The sequence below is a fragment of the Sus scrofa genome, chromosome 7, assembly GCF_000003025.6.
Source record: "Sus scrofa isolate TJ Tabasco breed Duroc chromosome 7, Sscrofa11.1, whole genome shotgun sequence".
Lineage (NCBI taxonomy): Eukaryota > Metazoa > Chordata > Mammalia > Artiodactyla > Suidae > Sus > Sus scrofa.
The window spans coordinates 72,359,759-72,377,270 of record NC_010449.5 but is presented as its reverse complement, the minus strand read 5'-3'; the positions used below and the strand labels follow the sequence as shown (position 1 = coordinate 72,377,270).

The 17,512-nt window shown below is 38.1% G+C and overlaps 1 long non-coding RNA gene across 1 annotated transcript in view; it reads left to right on the top strand.

Annotated features, from left to right (window-relative positions):
• Nucleotides 1-17,512, top strand: part of LOC106504458 — a 660,129-nt gene that overhangs the window by 394,392 nt on the left and 248,225 nt on the right. Inside the window, exon 6 of the long non-coding RNA XR_002345877.1 lies at nt 903-973. This is a non-coding gene — a long non-coding RNA (uncharacterized LOC106504458). The remainder of the gene's footprint in view (nt 1-902; nt 974-17,512) is intronic.

Below are 17,512 nucleotides of genomic sequence, written 5' to 3'. Positions count from 1 at the left end.
CCATAAAAAGAACAAAATAATGCCATTTGCTGCAACACAATTGATTTATTCAGCTTTACGGGTTCTAGTTTCTTGTTATAGCAATCTTCATTTCTCTTGATAATTTTTATAATTCCTTTTGCATTTTTTATTAATTCCCTTTTTTTTGCAGCAACATATAGATGGACCTAGAGATTATCATACTAAGTGAAATAAATCAGACAACAACAAATATTACATGTTATCATTTATATGTGGAATATGAAAAATGATACAAATGAAGTTATTTACAAAATAGAAACAGATTACCTCCCTTTTTGAACTCAGGGTCTTCTAGACTGGTGAGATCTGTTTCATTATTTTTAAGGTATTTCCTCTTATTATTTTAATTCAAGTAGTTCCTCTGCTTTTTTATATTACTTAACCTTCTCTGTCTCTATGAGTTCAGGAGAAATAGTTGTATATTATTCTCTTAAAAGATGTTTTTAGGTAGGAGTGTCCCTGTGTAAATTGCATGTGCATGGTATTTTTGGTGTGAGGGCTGGTTTTGGTATAGTTGCCAGCTGTGTCTTTCCTCAGTATGTACTGGCTGTTTTTCCCTTGATAGGAGATATGATTGGTATTACGGTGTCCAGAACCTCTGCTGGATATAAGGCAGGGCCTTCTCCTCTTTGATCCATGCCTGTTAGCACACAGTCAAGTATGAGGTTTGCTTCCTAGTTGTTGGAGTAAAGGCCCTGAGGTTCAGGTTCAGTTAGGCTCTATTGCCCTTGAATGTGGCCCCTACCCCAAAGGAGGTGACTACTGAAACAAGTGAGGGCTCTGCAGTCTCAGTAAACTTAAATACTGCCCATGCAGGTGTCTGCAGTTCCACCCAGAAGCAGCCCATGGTCTAATCTCTTTCTTCTTTGTATTTGTTACAGGTCTAATGAAAGGCTATGATGTGGAGTAGGCTGTGGCTGGTGGCTAGGGTACTGTGGTTGCAGATATTGAGGTGAGTGTGCTGCTACCTAAGACCGGAGTTGCTTTTGTGGCAGATTTCTACCAGAATCTGTTCATCTTAGATCTGGTGCCAAGCTGCTGGGATGTGGAGAGGGTGGAGAAAAGGAAATGCATTGGAAATACACCATTGTGTATGCCTGCCCAGGGCCTATGTGCCAGGGACTTAGCATCCAGGCTCTGCATATTGCTGCGGTGCTGCCCAGTGCATGTGCCAACAATGTCTGCCATGGCTGAACTCGCAATCACTGTGCACACACTGATAATGGGCTCCATGGCCAGAGCTGCTCTCACGGTGTGTGTGCTGATGGTAGGCTTCACGGATTCTTCCCTTCTTGACCCTGCTACAGGTTGTTTCTGAACAGTTAGATTGAGTTCTCTCCTAGGGCATGTCTGACCAAGATTCAGTGTTTCACTGCTGTGGCTTCTTGTAACACTGCTCTATGCACACACTGATAATATCTGCCCAGTTCACTACATTGTCCCCATGTGTGTACTAACATTGGTCTCTGCAGTTCTGCTGGGATCACATCCCAGACCCCTTGGCCTGTATTTGTGCAACTAGCCTAAATTTCTTCCCTGATCTCATGCCAGTCTTATGCCTCCTTTGGGGCATTTGCCCCTTCAGTTTGGGAAGTGCAGTGAGGTGGCAGCTGCTATCTCAGATCTCTCTTTGCCCTAATTGTTAGCAAGCTGGAAGATGAGTATTCCTTGTGAGTAAAGTCTAGACTTCTCCAGCCTATCTATCTGTCCTAGCAGGTTTCCTAGCAGGCAAGAGAGCTCCCCAGGGTGAGGGTTCATCTGTGTGGACCTTCTCTTCACTACAGATCCCTCCTAGGGGTAACTGGTCATGGTTTGATGCCTTTAAAATTTTTTTTTCCTTCCTACCCAGTTACATGGAGAGCTTTCTTGTAGCTTTGTATAAGAGCTCAGCTTCCAGTTCATTTTATGTGACAATATTTCCACGTGTAGGTATATTTTTGATGTGTTTGTGCAAGGAGTTGAGCTCCAGGTCATCCTACTCTTCCATCTTGATCTCCTGACTTACTCTTTTAGCCTTGTCTTGGTTATTTATCTCTCTTATGCAAAATAATACCTATATACTGATATTTCTTGATGCATTTTTTTCATCACTGTTTATTATTGTACTTTTATAGAAGACCAGGATTTCACTTGCTTTCATACCATATCTCAACATTCTACTATATTCCTTAAAAAATTTATTTTGATCAAATTTTCTGGGTAAATTAATTGTTAATCTTTATATTATTTGACAATATAAATGTTATTCACTGCTAACCAAAGTTATGTAAAATATGTTTTATTGTCATTCATTTTTTCTTGAAATTAATATCTGCTTCATTTTTCATTTTATTAGTTTACTATGTAACTATTTTATATGTTATTGATCTATTAACAACTTTATTTTCTGAAAGCTCTGTTCACTAAAGGCTATATAATTTCCATTTTTCCTGAAAATCATATTTTATCCTATTGTGCCAGCCTGGGACATTTACTTTCCAAGGGTACTCTGCCTTTGAGGGCTTCTATCCTTTGGAGACCCTCTTTACTTTCCTTCTCCTATTAAATCTTATTCTCTCTTGTTTATCTAGAGCACATCTTCCAGAAGCTCCATAGAAAGGAAGAATGGGCTATAAAGTTATTGATCCTTTACATGTCTAAAGAATTTATTTTAACTTTCCAATTAATTCATAAATGAACTAAATGCAAAATTATAAATTGAAACTTATGTCCTTCTAGAATTGTGATAGCTTTAGTCCATGGTTTTCTGGCTCTTGATAGAGAATTTATGTGATGCAGGATTTCTATTCCTTTGTATGGAGCCTTGTTACACTCTCTGATAATGTAGAAACTTTTAGTTTTCACTGACATGTGGAAAATTCAAGAGGGCATGCTTTGATTTAGGATTTAATTGTGCAAGATCATCTGTCAGCTCTTTATATTTATAGACATATGTCTATCATTTGTAGAAATACTGTTGTATTATTTCTTTGATACTTTTATCTTTCTATTAGTTTCATTTTATTTATATTTAATTTCTGTTACTAATACAATGGAAATCTTGAATAGTCTTTTAAAATCTTATATATATATTCTCGTTGATTTTTAATATCCATCTTTTTGTTCTAATTTCTGGGTTTTTCCTTGACTTTATCTTTAATCCACAAATTTTACAAAATTTCAATGTTATGCTTTTAATTTTCAACATTTATCTCATGTTATCTCATTGTAGTTTATTTTAGTATTATTATTCTATTAACATTTTTCTCTTCTCTTACCATGTCCCAACTAGGCTCTTCATAAAGTAGCATCAGTTTTTTGTACATCTTCCTTTTTATACTTCCAATCTTATTTTCTAAAGGCACTCCTCAGTTTCCTTTATAATAACTCATATTTGAATTTATAATTACTTAAGTTTGTACTTGTTTATTATCTCTACTTCTGGAGTGTTTTTGATGATAATTTTTTAAAATTACAGTATTTTCTTGGCTGTGTATAAATCAATTATTGGTAAGTGTTGTTGAGAAGGAAATTAAAATGATGAAGAGTAGGAGAGAATATATTAGAGGATGTCATAGCTATATAAAGTAAATGTTGTATTAGAAGTTGAATGTACTAAATGAGTAGGTATAGGAAAAACCATGATGGCCATAAGATATTATAAAGAATCAGAAAATATAAAAAATCAGAAATCCAGAATGCTTAGAATCTTTTTTTTTTTTTTTGTCTTTTTGCCTTTTCTAGGGCCACTTGTGTGGCATATGGAGGTTCCTAGGCTAGGGGTCCAATTGGAACTGTAGCTGCCAGCCTACACCAGAGCCACAGCAACTCAGGATCCGAGCCGCATCTGCAACCCACACCACAACTCACGGCAATGCTGGATCCTCAACCCACTGAGCAAGGCTAGGGATTGAACCCGCAACCTAATTGTTCCTAATCGGATCTGTTAATCACTGAGCCACAACGGGAACTCCAAAGAATGCTTAGATTTTTAACCCCTCAATAATGATGTTAAGCAAAAACACACTTATTATTTTATCAAGTAGGGCAGAGAGCCTAGTTGAAAGGAAACTGGAACAAACCTCATAGGTCCTATTCAGAATTGGCCTGGCTATAAGACCGTATTCTCATAGTAATAATATTAGGATGAAAATCCTTCCTGGAAATGAAATAAACTGTAATGAGTGTGCAATACAAAGAAATCATATGAGCATCCCCTTAGGATAACCTTTTTGGAAAAGAAATTATGAGCAGTTTTTTTTCAAATATGAGAAAATGATCTTGCTTATAGATAAAAGATATCACACCGAGCTTGCAATCCAGGGAACTTTTTGGCTACTTAGACACAGTGTAACCCCTGTGGATGCTCTCATTTTTATTTTTTTTTAATTTTATTTATTTATTTTTTATGGACACACCTGCAGCATATGGAAGTTCTCAGGACAAGGGCTGATTTCTAGCCACAGTTGCAACCTATGCTGCAGCTGGAGCAGTAGCAGATCCTTTAACCTGCTGCACTGGCTGGTGATTGAACCCACACCTCTGCAAAGACCCAAGCCATTGCAGTCAGATTCTTAACCCATTCAGCCACAATGGGAACTCCTAGATGCTCTTGAATCAGTATAAAGAAACCATATTTCTTCACCATTTTTCTTTGATTCCATCTTTCCTTTTTAAATGGGAAGAAAACCCTTGGCTGGGGGACAGTAAGACTCATTTGACTCATTCTTTAGATGGTTTTGTGAGATAGCATGGGCTAGAAGCAGTTATAATAGCTGTTTTCTTAGCAACCTGCTACCACAATGGACAGTAAACCCACATAAGGAGTTAAAAATTGTAGAAGGAGCAACTATTAAAAAGGCATTTTGACTGAATTCAGAAAGTTATATTATGCACTTTTCCAGCAGGAAGCTATGTGACCTTGTAAAGGTTATTTCAGCTCGGAGTGTATTAGTTCTCTGAGAATCATAACATTTGCAATGTGATCTATGGGGCTTTTGCAGAAAAAGTGTCATGAGGGACAATAGAGTAGAATGGATCGTTATCAAGGCAGAATATAAAAAGAAATCTTGAGATTGAACTAAATGGGTGACAGAAGGAGGTTGTGACATTATTATATTATGGTTATCATCAGGACCTAAAATACAGTAAGAGGCTCAAGAAACATTTTTGATGTAATAAAATTTCAGTGTTAAATCTATAGGAATGCTGATGATACTTTAATGTGAGGGTAGTCTTGGAATCTTCCAGTCTGAGAAGATTTTATTACAAAGGGAGTTCAAAGTGTTGTGTAGAGAGAAATTATATGAAGGAGAGAGATAAAGTTCAAAAGACAAACTTCTGACAGTCATGAAAACTATAAGGAAGTTAAAAGTAGAGATCAAAGGATAGGTTTAATTCATTAATTAGAATTAAAGTAACAAATAAATGATTACTTAGACATTTTGAAAAAGAATTATACCCTCTAGGGACCTTTTGAGGTTAAAGTTGTTTCAAAAGGAACTATTTATTTAGGAAATGATACATTCCATATTTTTATTTCTTTATTTATTTTTCTTGTTTTATTATTTAATTTTTTTCCACTGTACAGCATGGAGACCAAGTTCCTCTTACATGCATACATTTCCCCCCCCACCCTTTGTTCTGTTGCAATATAAGTATCAAGGCATAGTTCTCAATGCTACTCAGCAGGATCTCCTTGTGAATCCATTCCAAGTTGTATCCAATAACCCCAAGCTCCCAGTGCCTCCCACTTCCTCCCTCCCCCCCACCCCCGGCAGCCACAAGTCTATTCTCCAAGTCCATGATTTTCTTTTCTGTGGAAAGGTTCATTTGTGCTGTATTTTAGATACCAGATATAAGTGATATCATATGGTATTTGTCTTTGTCTTTATGACTCATTTCAGTCAGTATGAGAGTCTCTAGTTCCATCCATGTTGCTGCAAATGGCATTATGTCGTTCTTTTTTATGGCTGGGTAGTATTCCATTGTGTCTATATACCACATCTTCCGAATCCAATCATCTGTCGATGGACATTTGGGTTGGTTCCATGTCCTGGCTATTGTGAATAGTGCTGCAATGAACATGCAGGTGCATGTGTCTCTTTTAAGTAGAGTTTTGTCCACATATATGCCCAAGAGTGGGGTTGCAGGGTCATATGGAAGTTCTATGTATAGGTTTCTAAGGTATCTCCAAACTGTTCTCCATAGTGGCTGTACCAGTTTACATTTCCACCAACAGTGCAGGAGGGTTCCCTTTTCTCCACACCCCCTCCAGCACTTGTTATTTGTGGACTTATGAATGATGGCCATTCTGACTGGTGTGAGGTGGAATCTCATGGTAGTTTTGATTTGCATTTCTCTTTTAATCAGTGATGTTGAGCATTTTTTCATGTGCTTGCTGGCCATCTGTATATCTTCCTTGGAGAAATGTCTATTCAGGTCTTTTGCCCATTTTTCCATTGATTGATTGGCTTTTTTGCTGTTGGGTTGTATAAGTTATTTATATATTTTAGAGATTAAGCCCTTGTCGGTTGCATCATTTGAAACTATTTTCTTCCATTCTGTAAGTTGTCTTTTTGTTTTCTTTTTGGTTTCCATTGCTGTGCAAAAGCTTTTCAGTTTGATTAGGTCCCGTTGGTTTATTTTTGCCCTTATTTCTATTGCTTTGGGAGACTGACCTGAGAATATATTCATGATGTTGAGAGTGTTTTGCCTATGTTCTCTTCCAGGAGTTTGAAGGTGTCTTGTTTTATATTTAAGTCTTTCAGCCATTTTGAGTTTATTTTTATGCATGGTGTGAGGGTATATTCTAATTTCATTGCTTTGCATGCAGCTGTCCAGGTTTCCCAGCAATGCTTGCTGAACAGACTTTCTTTTTCCCATTTTATGTTCTTGCCTCCCTTGTCAAAGATTAATTGACTGTAGGTGTCAGGGTTTATTTCTGGGTTCTCTCTTCTGTTCCATTGGTCTGTGTATCTGTTTTGATACCAGTACCACACTGTTTTGATGACTGTGGATTTGTAATATTGCTTGAAGTCTGGAGAGTTAACCCCCTGCTTGGTTTTTGTTCCTCAGGATTGCCAAAGCAATTCTGGGTCTTTTGTTGTTCCATATACATTTTTGGATTGTTTGTTCTAGTTCTGTGAAAACTGTCATAGGTAATTTGATAGGGATTGCATTGAATCTGTAGATGGCTTTGGGTAGTATGGCCATTTTTACAATATTGATTTTTCCAATCCATGAACATGGATTATCTTTCCATTTCTTTACATCTTCTTTGATTTCTTTGATTAAAGTTTTATAGTTCTCGGCATATAGGTCCTTTACCTCCTTGGTCAGGTGTATTCCGAGGTATTTGATTTTGTGAGGTGCAATTTTAAAAGGTATCGTATTTTTGTATTCCTTTTCTAATATTTCATTGCTGGTATATAGAAATGTGACTGATTTCTGAATGTTAATCTTACATCCTACTTCTTTGCAGAATTTATTAATCAGTTCAAGTAGTTTTGGGGTTGAGTCCTTAGGGTTTTCTATGTATAGTATCATGTCATCTGCATACAGTGACAGTTTTATCACTTCTTTTCCTATATGGATGTCTTTGATTTCTTTTGTTTGTTTAATTGCTGTGGCTAGGACTTCCAAAACTATGTTGAAGAGCAGTGGTGAGAGTGGGCATCCCTGCCTTGTTCCAGATTTGAGTGAGAAGGCTTTCAGTTTTTCTCCATTGAGTATTATATTTGCTTTGGGTTTGTCATAAATGGCTTTGTATATGTTAAGGAATGTTCCCTCTATACCCACTTTGGCAAGGGTCTTGATCATGAATGGATGTTGGACTTTGTCAAATGCTTTTTCTGCATCTATTAAGATGATCATATGTTTTTTTACTTTTCATTTTTACTGTGGTGTATGATGTTGATTGATTTGCATATGTTGAAGCATCCTTGTGAACCTGGGATGAATCCCACTTGGTCATGGTGTATGATCTTTTTGATATGTTGTTGGATTCGGTTGGCTCAGATTTTGTTGAGAATTTTTGCATCTGTATTCATAAAAGATATTGGCCGATAGTTTTCTTTTTTGGTGTTATCTTTGTCTGGTTTTGGAATTAGGGTGATGGTGGCATCACAGAATGTCTTTGGGAGTGTTCATTCTTCTTCAACCTTTTGAAAAAGTTTAAGGAGGATGGGCACCAGATCCTCTTTGTATGTTTGGTAGAATTTGCCTGTGAAGCCATCTGGTCCTTGACTTTTATTTGTAGGGAGTATTTTTATGACCTCTTCAATTTCATTTCTAGTGATGGGTCTGTTCAATTGGTCTGTTTCTGCTTGATTCAGTTTTGGCAGGCTGTAAGATTCTAGAAAATTGTCCATTTCTTCCAGATTGTCAGACTTGTTGGCATATAGTTGTTCATAGTATTCTCTTAATTTTTTTGTATTTCTGCAGTATCTGTTATGATTTCTCCTTTTTCATTTATAATTTTGTTTATTTGCGTTCTTTCTCTCCTCTTCTTAGTGAATCTAGCCAGGGGTTTGTCAATTTTATTTACCTTTTCAAATAATCAGCTCTTGGTTTTACTAATTTTCTCTATTGTTTTTTGAATCTCTATTTTATTTATTTCCTCTTTGATCTTCATAATTTCCTTCCTTCTGCTGACTTTAGGTCTTTTGTTCTTCTTTTTCTAATTCATTTAGGTGAAGGGTTAAGTTGTCAATTTGAGATCTTTCTTCTTTTTTGAAGAAGGCTTTTCTCGCTATGAATTTCCCTCTGAGCACTGATTTCGCAGCATCCCATAGATTTTGAGAGGTTGTGTCTTCATTATCGTTTGTCTCAAGGTATTTTTCAATTTCCTTCTTGATTTCCTCATTGACCCATTGGTTTTTTAGTAGCATGTTGTTTAGTCTCCATGTAGTAGGTTTTTTCTCATTTCTTTTGCTGTGATTGATTTCTAGTTTCATACCATTGTGGTCAGAGAAGATACTTGAAATAATTTCTATGCTCCTAAATTTATTGAGATTAGCTTTGTGTCCCAAAATGTGGTCAATGCTTGAGAATGTTCCATGTGCACTTGAGAAGAATGTGTATTCTGATATTTTTGGATGTAGTGTCCTGAAGATATCAATTAAGTCTAACTTTTCTATTGTTTCCTTTAGGATCTCTGTTGCTTTATTGGTTTTCTGTCTAGAGGATCTGTCCATTGATGTGAGGGGGGTGTTAAAGTCTCCTACTATGATTGTATTCCCATCAATTTCTCCCTTTACGTCTGTTAATATTTGTTGTATGTATCTAGGTGCTCCTGTATTTGGGGCACATATGTTGACGATAGTAACATCCTCTCCTTGGATGGATCCCTTAATCATTAAGTAGTGTCCTTCTTTGTCTTTCTTTATGTCTTTTGTTTTAAAGTCTATTTTGTCTGATATGAGTATTGCAACTCCTGCTTTCCTGTCATGTCTATTGGCATGAAATATTTTTTTCCCACCCCTTCACTTTCAATCTATATGTGTCTCTGTCCTAAGGTGAGTTTCTGTAGGCAGCAGACTGGAGGTTTTTGCTTTTTTATCCACTCAGCCACTTTGTGTCTTTTGTTTGGAGCATTCAGTCCATTGGTATTTAGGGTGATAATTGATAGATGATTATTTATTGCCATTTTAAACCTTGTGTTCCAGTTGATTCTATGGTTCTCCATTCCTCCTTTCTTTTTTTGGTTGGATGGTCTCTGATTATTTTCTGCTTGAGTGTTTTTGTTTTGTTTTGTTTTGTTTTCATTTTTTGCGAATGCAATGTTTGGTTATGGTTTGGGGGTGCTCTGTTTTTTAAGTATTCTAACCCCTTCCTATAATCGTTTGTTTTAGCCTGATGGTCCTGTAGGTTCAAATCCTTCATTACTATACTAAAATTAAGAAGAGAAACAGACAAAAAACAAACAAACAAAAAAAACATTTAAACAAAGAGTCCATTAATTTCCTTACTTACCTTGCCCACATTTTATGATTTTGATGACTCTTTTTTTCTTTTCAATTTTATTTTGTTTGAAACATGTTCATGATTAAATCTGTATGCTGGCTTAATTGAGTGTCTGGTCTCTCATTGTGGTTTCCTCAATCACCCTTTCTTTTTGGTTTAGAGAAGCCCTTTCAATATTTCTTTTAGCCTGGGCTTTGTTTTGCTGTATTCTTTTAGCTTTTGTTTGTTGGAAAAAAAATTTATTTCCCCTTCTATTTTAAATGATATTCTTGCTGGATAGAGTATTCTAGGTTGCATATTTTTCCCTTTTAGCACTTTAAATATCTCTTGCCATTCCCTCCTGGCCTGTAGAGTTTCTGTAGAGAAATCAGCTGATAACGTTATGGGAGTTCCCTTATAGGTAACATTCTGCTTTTCTCTTGCTGCCTTTAGGATCTTCTCTTTATCATTAATTTTTGCCATTTTTATTATAATGTGTCTTGGTGTGGGTCTATTTGGGTTCAGATTGTTTGGGGCCCTCTGTGGTTCCTGCATCTTGAACTCAGTATCATTTATGTTTGAGAAGTTTCCAGCAATAATTTCTTCAAATATATTTTCCATCCCCTTATCTTTTTCTACTCCTTCTGGCATTCCTATTATGCATAGTTTGGCCTGCTTTATATTATCCCATAGGTCTGCTTTCATGTTTTTTCATTTGGTTTTCTGTCTGCTGAACTGATTGGGTGATTTCCATTATTCTATCTTCCACATCACTAATTCGTTCTTCTGCATTATTCATTCTGGTTTTTACTGCCCTTAGTTAAGTTTGTATCTCTGCCAATTAATTTTCTAATTTTTTCTTGGCTCTTCCTTATATTTTCTATTTCCTTTCTGAGGGGTCTGCATTACTGTTCATATCTCCTCTTAATTCCTTCAGTATTTTCACTATTTCCCTTTTGAACTCCAAGTCTGTCAGACTGAAGAGATCTGTTTCATTGTTGACTGCTTTAGGTGAGTTCTCCTGTTGGTTCAACTGGGAGTGGTTTCTCAGCATCTTCATCTTGCTTGTTGTTTTCTTTCCCTTGGTGGATTTGTACTCCCCATGGACTGGCAGGGTTTGCCTTGGCACTGCTATGGAATGTTTCCAGAGGGCTGGCATTGTTGGTTGGTCTTCTTTGAGGCAGAGTGACTTTTTATGAGGCTGGGCAGGGCTGACAAGGTCTCTCTGAAGTAAAGGAGGACTTCCTGAGGGCAGGCAGGACTGGGAGGTCTGCACTGAGATGGAAGCAGATTTCACATGGCCAGGCAGAGCTTGCTCTGGTGTTTTTGGTCTGTGGGGTTCTTTCAGGTGGCTGGTGGTGCTGGGCAGTTGTTCCACAGGAGTGCAGTTAGCACGCCCCTCCCAGGGTGGGAGAAGCTAGCTGGGCTACTGAGAACCCAAGGGGCTCTTCCCCAGGGCAGCTGAATTGGGAGGACTGCCTTGGAATGGAGGCAGATGTTGCACAGCTGGGCTGAGCTTGTTCTAGCTTTTCTGGGCTGCAGTTCTTTTCCAGGGGGCTGGTGGTGCTGGGTGCTGCTCTGCAGGGGTGTAGCCCCTCCAGGGGGCAGGCAGGCCAGGGCAGGGAAAGCCCCTGAAGTGGTCGGCTTCCCGCAAATTGTGAGGCCAGCCCTCTGAGATGGCAGGCAGTCCAGCGCTCGAACAAGGGGTAGGGGGTGGGGGGGATCCACTGGGAAACACAGCTTTCTGACAGCTGGCGGGCAGGTGAGCTTGCTGTGGTGTGGGGAGTATTCTATGGTGGCCCACCTCTTCTCCTCTACCCTCCCCAACACTGGCACCTTGTCTCTCCTGCAGATCCAGCTCTTCTGCCAGGTTACCTCTGATATGGCTTTCTGCTCCTCAGCCCTTAGTGTATTGCTCCCTCCACCTGCGACATTCCGCTTTCTAGACTTACAGGAAGTCTCTGCCCTGCCAATCCGACAGACTGCTTCCTAGACCCCCAGGGTGGTCTCTTCCCTGGGAACGCGACTGACCAGTTTCTAGTTCCCCAAGCAGTCTCCACACTGCCCACCCCAGCCCGTTCCCAGGGACTAACCTCTGGAGCCGAGGTCTCGTTGCCCAGCTCCCACCCAAGCGTCTCCATTTTTGGTGACTGTGCCAGTAGTTCAGATGATCTGTTTGGTTCTCACTCTGCTCTTTGGAACTCAGACTTATTGCTGTGCTCTTCTCTGCATCTGGAGATCCCTCTGATTTGGTTGATCTTTCTGTCAAGTCGGTGACTTTCCAGGGTGTGGGATCCCTTTCTCCTCCACAGTTCTCTTTCAGGAGCACCTGTCCAGCTCTGATTCCCCTTCTCTCACTCTCCTCTTTTCTCTTGTTTTACCCAGTTATGTCACAAGATTCTTGCCATTATTGGAGTTTAGGTTCTTCTGCCAGCGATTATTGCTGTTCTGTGTGAGTTGTTTCACCTGTACATGTGTTTTTTTGTTGTTGTTGTGTTTGTGGGAGAGGGTGAGTGTGGCCCCCTACTCTTCCACCATCTTGTCTCCAATCCCCATTCCATTTTTTTAGAAGGCCATTGACAAACACATGTGATAAAAGCATTTGTCCTAACAAAATATTACTTTATTATTATTCATTTTATTAACCATTTATATCCTGGGGAATTGTGTAAATATTTAGTGCTTATTCATATTTAGTATACAGCAGATGAAAAACTGTTAATTTTCTAAAGGAACTACAGTTTCTTATACTCTAATGGCCTGGAAGTTTGTATTCATATCTAGGATTCTTCTTCTTGCTCCTCTACATTCTCATCCTTTGTTTTAATTTCTTCTTCAGAATAAGGATACACCTGTAAAATATAGGTCATTAGAACTTTTCTTCTTGACAACTATTATCAACTCGTTCTAAATAAAAATTACTTAAAGAAATTACTTCTTTTAGCCTTTCTTGCCCATCTAGTTTCCAAAGCTCTTAAAACTGCCCAAGATTGTTCAAAGCCTACTTCATATTGGAGATCAATACAAAAAAAAAATCCTCGTTTAAAAATCTAGTGAGGTGTTCCACCATGGCACAGTGGGTTATGAATCTGACTGCAGTGGCTCAGGTCTTAATAGAGGCATGGGTTTGGAACCCAGCCCTGTGCAGTGGGTAAAGGATTTGGTGGTGTGGCCAGTACAGTGTAGTTTACAGCTGTGGCTCAGAATCAAGCCCTGGCCTGGAATTTCCATATGCCATTGGGGAAGCCATTAAAACAAATCAAAATGAAACAAACAGAAAAGAAAAACTAGTGATATTAACTAGGCATGATACTCTTCTTTTTCTAAGTAGAGAGTGTTTTACTATTTTGGTTTGTTTTTAATATGATCTCTTTATTGCCTTTTACCTCAAACCTCAAAAAAACCTAAGAAAATAAATTATCAGCCTAGAAATTTAATTGATAAAGGATTTACCTTTATTCATCTATCCCAAATCTAATACTATGAAAATTTCAATACCCAAATAAGTATATATTTTAGAAATTCTTCTTTTTGAAACATCCAGTATTCTGTTTGGTGAACTCTGTGTTTCCATTTTCCAAGAAAAACCTGTTTTTCCCTTTCAATACAGTATTTTTTTAAAGGGGGTGTGATGCTCTCTATGGGAAAAGGATACTAAAATTTCTGGATTTGAAAACATTTAAAAGAAACAAGTCTAAGACTATGGTCTACTCTGTAACAAGTTCAGCATTATCACAGGTTGGTCTGCCACCTGATTTTTAAGCTGTTGATATTATTTGTTTGTTTCCTTGTGGTTTTTTTTTTTTTCTTTTTCCCAGCTCATCATTTTCAGTTAAAGTCACTTTGCCCAGTTCTAGGATTTTATCTCAACTATATGCTGTGTTACTAAACCTTAGAATTTTTTGCACATGCTTTTAATACTTGGAACTCTTAACTTAAAATTCTTCAGTATTTGTTCATTCTTTATTGTTTCAGGTTAGTTATTTGTATGGCATTACTGAAAAACCCTAAGATTGTATTGTAGTGAGAGATCAGGATTAAAATACTGGATGTGAAATTTACCAGCTTTTTGAACATGGACAAATTTCTTTACCTTGTTCAATCTCAGCTTTTTTTTTTTTCATATGCAAAATGGAAAAATCAGAACATAGCTCATAGTATTGTTATGGGTAGCAAATGAAAGAACATTTATTTATAAAGGACTAAATATAGACCTGGCAATGTTTAGGCTGAAAAATGCAATTCTTCTCCTCTTAAAACTGGTTTCTTTCCTCAACTAAAATTGAGTTTCACTTTTTCAGCAGCTACTACAATATAATGCACTAGAATATGACTATGGAGCCTGAATTTTTGTTGTTGTTCTCAATGTTTTAAATAATCTAAAACTTCTGATTCTGTGAAGTGAGTTTCTTAAAATGGCAGACTCCTAATTTCAATTGATCTGCTCATTTTGGGTCATATTTTTGAAAGTTCCCTCAGAAGCCTTGAACTGACAAGATTATCTCCCCAGTAGTACCATCGGCTAGTAAAAGAAAGCAATTACAAGGAAAATGAGTAGTAGGAGATTATTATCATGTCAGATGTAAATAAATGAAAACATGTATACGTACTCTAAAGAGTAGAAAACAAAGCCTCTGTGAAAGTACACAATGCAAGACAAGTATTTGGCACGGTCATCTTATTAGATGGCACTAGTTTATACCTCCTTGCTTTGGCAAATATAAGTTTCATTTACTCTGAATTATGAAAAGGCTATTAATATACAAGACAGATTGGGGGCAGGGACACATATATATGCATATCAGATGGAAGGAAGTAATGATGACAGAAACAGTTCCTGCCTATCTACTGCTGCAAAGACATCTTAATAGAGGTAAAATAAAGATCTTTCTTTCTTTCTTTCTTTCTTTCTTTCTTTCTTTCTTTCTTTCTTTCTTTCTTTCCTCCCTCACCCCTTCTTACTTCTTTTTTTCTCTCTCTCTTTCTTTCTTTTTATAGCCACACCTGAAGCATATGGAAATTCCCCGGCCAGGAGTTGAATCAGAGCTGTAGCTGCAGCCTTCACCACAGTCATGGAAATGCCAGACCTAAGCCCCATATGCAACCTACTGTTTGGCTTGCAGAAATGCCAAAACCTTAACCCACTGAGTGAGGCCAGGGATACAAGCTGCATCCTCACAGAGAAAAAGTTGTGTCCTTAACCCACTGAGCCATAACAGAAATTACTTTTCTTTTTTACAGCCATTTAAGGAAATGGTTATAGATCACCAGGGAAGAACAGGGAGGATGATTAGGAAATACTTATGCAGAGGAAGTTTACCTATAAAAACTACAGAACATTGATCACAAGGGATTGCAGAATTAACCCGAAACCAAATCTAATTGGGGCAGGACAAAACCTACCAATGGTATGCATATTCTTGATGACATAGAACAGCCGATAAAGCTACTGGTAGAACAGAATAGTTCTTGTCTTAAGAATTTGATAATGTAATAATACAAACTTCAAGAACCAGGGCTCCCCTGGTTTAAGATGGTGGAAGAAAAGGAATGGAGCTCACCTTCTTTCATAAAAACAACAAAATTACAACCAAATACTGAACAACCCTCAACCAAATGGACTGGAAACTTTCAAAAAGATATCCTATGCCTGAAGACAAAGAGGAGGCCACATCAGGACAGTAGGGGGGGGGGATTACGTGATATAAGCAACCCCATTCCTGCCAGGTGGGCAGCCCACAGACTGGAATGTAACTGTATCATAGAGACTCACCTACGAGAGTGAGAGTTCTGAGCCCCATATCAGGTCCCCACCCCTGGGGATCTTGCATTTAGAGAAAGATCCCTTGGAGCATCTGGCATTGAGGACCAGCAGGACTTCTGTGCAGGAGCTCCACAGGACTGGGGGAAACAGAGACCCCATCTTGAAAGGTATACACAAGCTTTCATGTGCACTAGGTCCCAGGGCAAAGCAAAGACTCCATAGGAATCTGGGTCAAACCTGATTGCAGTTCTTGGAGGATCTCCTAGAAAAACAGAGGGTGACTGTGGCTTGTTGTGGGATAAAGACATTAGAGGCAAAGGTCTCGGGAATATTCGTCACTGTGTGTTCCTCTAGAGGTGGCATTTTGGGAAAATCTGGCACCACCCATCAATGCCAAGAAGCCCCAGTGGCAACAATAATCCAGGTGGGATAACAGCCCCACTCATCAGTAAACAGGCTGCCTAAAGACCCCCCAGGCACACAGCCACCTCTAAGCTTATCCAGAGACAAAACTCCACCTACCAGAGGTATAAAAATAAGCTCCATTACCAGTGGGTAGGCACCAGTCCCTCCCTTCAAGAAGCCTACAGCAAGCCCCTTATACCAATGTCAGCCGCAAGGGTTGCAGACATGATAAATAAGAGAGGCTAAAACTCTATCATCTGCAAAAAGGAGACCACACCAAAAACGTATAAAAGTGAAAAGGCAGAGAACTATAACTTAGTTAAGGGAGCAAGAAAAAACTCCAGAAAAACAGCTAAGTGATCTGGAGCCTCCAGGAAAAAACTTTAGACTGATGATGCTGAAGATTATGTAAGACATTGGATATAAGCTGGAAGCAAAGATTGATAATTTACAGCAAACATTGAGCAAAAGAATACAAGATTTAAAACTTAAGCAAGCAGAGATGCAAAACACAATAACTGAAATAAAAAATTCATTAGAAGCAACCAACAGCAGAATACATGATGCAGAAAAACTAATAAGTGAGGTACAGGCGAAACTAGTAGAAATCACTTATGCAGAACAGAAAAGAGAAAAAAAAAGATTGAAAAGAAATGAAGATGGTCTCAGAGAACTCTGGGACAACATTAAATGCACCAACATCCATACTATAGGGGTGCCAGAAGGAGAAGAGAGAGAAAAGGAGACAGAAAAAAATATTCAAAGAGATAATAGCTGAAAACTTCCCTAACATGGGAAGGAACCACTCATTCAAATCCAGGAAGCACAATGAGTACCATATAAAATAAACCAAGGAGGGATATCCTGAGACACATATTAATCAAATTGACCAAAATTAAAGACAGAGAAAACATTGAAAGCAGCCAGGGAAAAAAAACCAAATAACATATGAGGGAATCCTGATGAGGTTATTGGCAGATTTTTCAGCAGAAACTCTGCAGGCCAGAAGGGAGTGGCATGATATACTTAATGTGATGAAAGGAAAAAACCTCCAACCAAGATTACCCAGCAAGGCTCTCATTCAGATTTGAAGGAGAAATCAAAACCTTCACAGATAAGCCAAAGCTAAGAGAATTCAGCAACACTAAACCAGTCTTACAACAAATACTAAATGAACTTCTCTAGGCAGAAAAGAAAAGGCCACAACTAGAAACAAAAGTACTACAAATGACAAGGCTCACCAGAAGGCATATATATAGTAAAGGTAGGAAACCATCCATGCACAAATATGCTACCAAAATCAGAAATCCTGAGAACAGAAGAGTGGAAATACAGGACACTGGAGAGGCACTTGCGTTTAAGAGACAAACAAAACAATCAATGGATAATTGAAGAAAT